Source organism: Rutidosis leptorrhynchoides, chromosome 6 (assembly GCF_046630445.1).
Source record: "Rutidosis leptorrhynchoides isolate AG116_Rl617_1_P2 chromosome 6, CSIRO_AGI_Rlap_v1, whole genome shotgun sequence".
Lineage (NCBI taxonomy): Eukaryota > Viridiplantae > Streptophyta > Magnoliopsida > Asterales > Asteraceae > Rutidosis > Rutidosis leptorrhynchoides.
Genome location: NC_092338.1, coordinates 407,750,810 through 407,758,223, shown reverse-complemented (window position 1 = coordinate 407,758,223; position 7,414 = coordinate 407,750,810).

Sequence of the window (7,414 nt, the reverse complement as noted above, 5' to 3'; positions counted from 1 at the left end):
CCGGTTGTAGTCTAGATTCACCTATGTACCCTATGACTCGGGGTGGACACAAATGAACTCTAAATCCCTACAACCAAGGCTCTGATACCAACTGTAGCGACCCCGACAAATCGTCAAGTGACGGCGTCGGCTACGTGGGTCCCATTACCTGATTATAAGTCTTTAAGATAACGTTTGACCAAAATATGTCGCCTTCATTTCAAAATAAAGATTGTTTCAAAGTTTACAAGAATTGTTCAACCAAAAGTTAAGTTACAACGTTATAAGTACGATTGAAATCTAGGCGACACGGTTTAAAGTAAAGTCAAAAGACGCTCCATGAAATGCATGTATACACGACATCGGATGCAAGTATCAAATAGTGAGCGGAAGCATGTTTCACATATCGTGCATGACCTGAGAAAAACATAGAAATCTGTCAACGAAAACGTTGGTGAAATCATAGGTTTAAGTAAGTAAGTACAAGTGAACCACAAGATTTGCATCAATGAAATAATAGTAATACATTCCAAAAGTTTGTTTCACGAGCACCCAATTATCAATACTTAACATTTCCTTCCATTGAACCCCATCACTTAGTGCTAGAACATACACTGTTTCTCGAAAATATATTTCATTCGTAAACGGTAGCGAACCGTTTGAATGAGGGTTTGTCAAACCCATATGGATCCATACAACATAAGTTCTCGCTTACACCCGGCAAGTGTAACTAATGATAATCGAATTGAGGATTTTGTTCTAAACTCGTATGTAGAATGTTTGTTTTCCTGTACTTGTGTTCACTTAGTAAAGAAATGTTTATGTTTTCTCATCCCAAATGTAAGTTCAAAAAGAGTAAAAGTGGGACTATGATCTCACCTTGAGTGCACGAGTAGTAAAGTACTTCGACAAGTAAACGTGTGCAAAGAACAATGCTAGTCTTGACCTAAACAAATAGGTCGTATCAATAACGGTAAGCACGATAGGTCAAAGATGTTCAATTAGTCCTATGGCTCGTTACGACTCAATAATGTAGCATGTGAATCAAGTTGTCATGTTTCATGCAAGGTACAAGTATAAAAACATGTTAGAACGATTGCACAATTATTTGGTTAAGTTTGATTAAAAGTCAACTTGGTCGGGTCAAAGTCAACGGAAAAGTCAACGGGGTCGGGTTGGATATCCGACAATTTTTCTAAGTTATATAATCATATATGAGCATGTTGGCCAAGTTTCATGTTAATCGGAGGTCCGTAGCATAGCAAACATTTTCATGCCAAATGACCAAAGTAAACAGCCAGTTTTAGGCAAACGGGACGGCGTCCCATATACCTGGACGGCGTCCAGGTTTTAAGGGTGGGACGGCGTCCTGATGAGCTAGACGGCGTCCCGTTTCAAAAGGTGGGACGGCGTCCTGAGGTGCTAGACGGCGTCCAAGGGGGTTTCCAGGCTCTGTTTGCAGAAAACACAAGACACGAGCCAACTTCAATCAATCCTAGTTTATGATCCGCAAACAATGTAGACATGTATTTTATATCACCGGAAAGCTCTTTCGACAAGGAACACAACTAGATACATTTCCTAAATCAAATTTATCATTTTAGACAACAAAAATCTCATCAAAAGTTCGTTAAATGTTTCAAAACAAGGTTTCAAGTTCATCAATTGAAATTCAAGTTTCGGGAATCCAATTTATACATATGATATGCCGTTTTGAAGGTAATGAAATGTGTAATACAACTAAACACTTATCAATAACATTAACAAGCTTTCAACGCATCAAAAGTTCGTTTTAAGAGTTGTCAAACCCTAACCAAACCTCAAAATCACTAATCATGTTAATGTAAGGTTTTCATGTCAATCAACACACCAAAACGAAGCTATTGAAGTAACTAACACTTTGAACACACAAACATTAACATCTAAACACATTTCATCATCCAAAATCAAAGATTAAGCATACACTTTTCATTATCAAGCTAGTTACACCTAAACATCAAGATCGAGCATACAAATCATATATTCATGTTATACACGAGCCATAGACACTAACTAACAACATATCAAGTCAAAAACACGAATTTGAGAAATCTAGAGTTTTAGAAATGTTACCCAAAATCGATGAAGTTAGTATCAAATCGTAGAGAATGAAGAGAGGATCACGAAAATGTAATCGGATTTGTTGTGAGCTTCCAAGATTGAATTTAGATGATGAATGAATGGAATGGGTTTGTGTGTGTGTTCTTGAGATGGAGAGAAAAGAGGTGAGGGAGATGATGGAATGAGAAATGGGTTGACTAGTTGACCTAGTCAACTAGTTTGCCCATTTGGCAACTCCGGTCCCTCGAGTTTCAAAGCGGGTGCGGGATTTAACCGATCGAATATTTTAAGTTACACGGGAGTACGGGAGATATTGAAATCCGATAACGAGAATATTTAAAACGTTACATAACAAAGGATACGAATCTAGATACGAAGGGTATTATTTAAAAAGAAAAAGACGGGCGTTAAAATAATTTAACGGAAAAACGCGGGATGTTACATTACTTGACCATACTTGACGTAACTTAACGTTACTTGACGTAAGTTTACGTAACTTGACGTTACATCGTGTAACTTAACGTAACTTGACGTTACTTGACGTAACTTAACGTTACTTAACGTTTCTTGACGTTACTTGACTTTACTTGACATAACTTAACGTTACTTGACGTAACTTAACGTTACTTAACGTATGTTGACGTAACTTAATGTTACTTGACGTTACTTGACGTATCTTAACGGTATTTGACCATACTTGACGTAACTTAACGTAACTTGACGTAACTTGACGTTACTTGACGTAACTTAACGTCACTTGACGTAACTTAACGCTACTTAACGTTACTTGATGTTACTTGACGTAACTTAACGTTAGTGTTACTTGACAAAACTTAACATTACCTGAGGTAACTTGACGTAACTCGACGCTACTTGACGAAAATTCACGTTACTTGACGTCAATTGACGTTAGTTTACGTGACTTAACGTTACTTGACGTAACTTGACGCAACTTAACGTTAGTTGACGTTACTTAACGTAACTTAACGTTAGTTAACGCAACTTAACGTTACTTGACACAATTAAACGTTACTTGACGTAACTCGACGTAACTTAACGTTACTTGACCTTACTTGACGTAACTTAACGTTAGTTGACGTTACTTAACGTTAGTTTACGTAAATTGATGTTAGATTACGTAACTTGACGTTACTAGACGTTACTTGACATTTCTTGACGTAACTTAACGTTACTTGACGTAACTTAACGTTACTTGTCGTAACTTGACGTTATTTTATGCAATTTGACGTTACTTGACGTTACTTGACGTTACTTAACGTTACTTGACGTAACTTAACGTTACTTGATGTAACTTGATGTAACTTAACGTTACTTGACATTACTTGACGTTACTTGACGTAACTTAACGTTACTTGACCTTACTTAATGTAACTTCACGTTACTTGACGTAACTTTTGTAAGTTTATGTAACTTAACGTTACTTGACTTTACTTGACGTAACTTAACGTTAATTGACGTTACTTGACGTTACTTGACGATACTTGACGTAAATTCACGTTACTTGACCATACTTGACGTAACTTAATGTTACTTTACGTTACTTAACGTTAGTTGACGTAAGTTTACGTAACTTGACGTTACATCGCGTAACTTAACGTAACTTGACGTTACTTGACGTAACTTAACGTTACTTGACGTTACTTGACGTAACTTAACGTTACTTGACGTAACTTCACGTTACTTAACGTTACTTGACGTAACTTAACGTTACTTAACGTAAGTTGACGTAACTTAACGTTACTTGACGTTACTTGAAGGTACTTGACCATACTTGACGTAACTTAACGTTACTTGACGTAACTTAACGTTACTTGACGTAACTTAACGTTACTTGATGTAACTTGACGTAACTTTACGTTACTTGACGTAACTTAGCGTTACTTGACGTTACTTGACGTTACTTGACGTAACTTAACGTAACTTAACGTTACTTGACGTAACTTGCGTAAGTTTACGTAACTTGACATTACTTGACTTTACTTGACGTAACTTGACATTACTTGACGTAACTTGACGTAACCTGACGTAACTTAACGTTACTTGACGTAACTTGACGTAACTTAACGTTACTTCACGTTACTTGATGTTACTTGACGTAACTTGACCATACTTGACGTAAATTCACGTTACTTGACCATACTTGACGTAACTTAACGTTACTTGACGTTACTTCACGTTACTTGACGTAAGTTTACGTAACTTGACGTTACATCGTGTAAGTTAACGTAACTTGACGTTACTTGACGTAACTTAACGTTACTTAACGTTTCTTGACGTTACTTGACTTTACTTGACATAACTTAATGTTACTTGACGTAACTTAACGTTACTTAACGTATGTTGACGTAACTTAATGTTACTTGACGTTACTTGACGTATCTTAACGGTATTTGACCATACTTGACGTAACTTAACGTTACTTGACGTAACTTAACGTTACTTGACGTAACTTAACGTTACTTGACGTAATTTGATGTAACTTTACGTTACTTGACGTAACTTTACGTTACTTGACGTAACTTAGCGTTACTTGACGTTACTTGACGTTACTTGACGTAACTTAACGTTACTTGACGTAACTTGCGTAAGTTTACGTAACTTGACGTTACTTGACTTTACTTGACGTAACATAACGTTACTTGGCGTAACTTGACGTTACTTCACGTTACTTGATGTTACTTGACGTAATTTGACGCTACTAGACGTAAATTCACGTTACTTGACGTAACTTGACGTAAGTTTACGCGACTTGACGTTACTTGACGTAACTTAACGTTACTTGACGTAACTTGACGTAACTTAACGTTACTTGACGTTACTTAACGTTACTTGACGCAACTTGACGTAACTTAACGTTACTTGACGTTACTTAACGTTACTTGACGCAACTTAACGTTACTTGACGTTACTTGACGTAACTTGACGTAACTTAACGTTACTTGACCTTACTTGACGTAACTTAACGTTAGTTGACGTTACTTAACGTTAGTTGACGTAACTTGACGTTAGTTTACGTAACTTGACGTTACTTGACCTTACTTGACGTAACTTAACGTTAGTTGACGTTACTTAACGTTAGTTTACGTAATTTGACGTTACTTGACGTAACTTCACGTTACTTGACGTAACTTAACGTTACTTGATATAACTTGACGTAACTTAACGTTACTTGACATTACTTGACGTTACTTGACGTAACTTAACGTTACTTGACCTTACTTAATGTAACTTCACGTTACTTGACGTAACTTAACGTGACTTGACGTAACTTGTGTAAGTTTACGTAATTTGACGTTACTTGACTTTACTTGACGTAAGTTTACGTAACTTGACGTTACTTGACTTTACTTAACGTTATTTAACGTTTCTTGACGTAAGTTTGCGTAACTTGACATTACATCGCGTAACTTAATGTAACTTGACGTTTCTTGACGTAACTTAACGTTACTTGACGTAACTTAACGTTACTTGACGTAACTTGACGTTATTTTATGCAATTTGACGTTACTTGACGTTACTTGACGTTACTTAACGTTACTTGACGTAACTTAACGTTACTTGATGTAACTTGACGTAACTTAACGTTACTTGACATTACTTGACGTTACTTGACGTAACTTAACGTTACTTGACCTTACTTAACGTAACTTCACGTTACTTGACGTAACTTTTGTAAGTTTACGTAACTTAACGTTACTTGACTTTACTTGACGTAACTTAACGTTAATTGACGTTACTTGACGATACTTGACGTAAATTCACGTTACTTGACCATACTTGACGTAACTTAACGTTACTTTACGTTACTTAACGTTAGTTGACGTAAGTTTACGTAACTTGACGTTACATCGCGTAACTTAACGTAACTTGACGTTACTTGACGTAACTTAACGTTACTTAACGTTACTTGACGTTACTTGACGTAACTTAACGTTACTTGACGTAACTTCACGTTACTTAACGTTACTTGACGTAACTTAACGTTACTTAACGTTAGTTGACGTAACTTAACGTTACTTGACGTTACTTGACGTAACTTAACGGTACTTGACCATACTTGACGTAACTTAACGTTACTTGACGTAACTTAACGTTACTTGACGTAACTTAATGTTACTTGATGTAACTTGACGTAACTTTACGTTACTTGACGTAACTTAGCGTTACTTGACGTTACTTGACGTTACTTGACGTAACTTAACGTAACTTAACGTTACTTGACGTAACTTGCGTAAGTTTACGTAACTTGACATTACTTGACTTTACTTGACGTAACTTGACGTTACTTGACGTAACTTGACGTAACCTGACGTAACTTAACGTTACTTGACGTAACTTGACGTAACTTAACGTTATTTCACGTTACATGATGTTACTTGACGTAACTTGACCATACTTGACGTAAATTCACGTTACTTGACCATACTTGACGTAACTTAACGTTACTTGACGTTACTTCACGTTACTTGACGTAAGTTTACGTAACTTGACGTTACATCGTGTAACTTAACGTAACTTGATGTTACTTGACGTAACTTAACGTTACTTCACGTTACTTAACGTTTCTTGACGTTACTTGACTTTACTTGACATAACTTAACGTTACTTGACGTAACTTAACGTTACTTAACGTATGTTGACGTAACTTAATGTTACTTGACGTTACTTGACGTATCTTAACGGTATTTGACCATACTTGACGTAACTTAACGTTACTTGACGTAACTTAACGTTACTTGACGTAACTTAACGTTACTTGACGTAATTTGATGTAACTTTACGTTACTTGACGTAACTTTACGTTACTTGACGTAACTTAGCGTTACTTGACGTTACTTGACGTTACTTGACGTAACTTAACGTTACTTGACGTAACTTGCGTAAGTTTACGTAACTTGACGTTACTTGACTTTACTTGACGTAACTTAACGTTACTTGACGTAACTTGACGTTACTTCACGTTACTTGATGTTACTTGACGTAATTTGACGCTACTTGACGTAAATTCACGTTACTTGACGTAACTTGACGTAAGTTTACGTGACTTGACGTTACTTGACGTAACTTAACGTTACTTGACGTAACTTGACGTAACTTAACGTTAGTTGACGTTACTTAACGTTACTTGACGTAACTTAACGTTAGTTGACGCAACTTTACGTTACTTGACGTAACTTGACGTTACTTGACGTAACTTGACGTAACTTAACGTTACTTGACCTTACTTGACGTAACTTAACGTTAGTTGACGTTACTTAACGTTAGTTGACGTAACTTGACGTTAGTTTACGTAACTTGACCTTACTTAACGTTA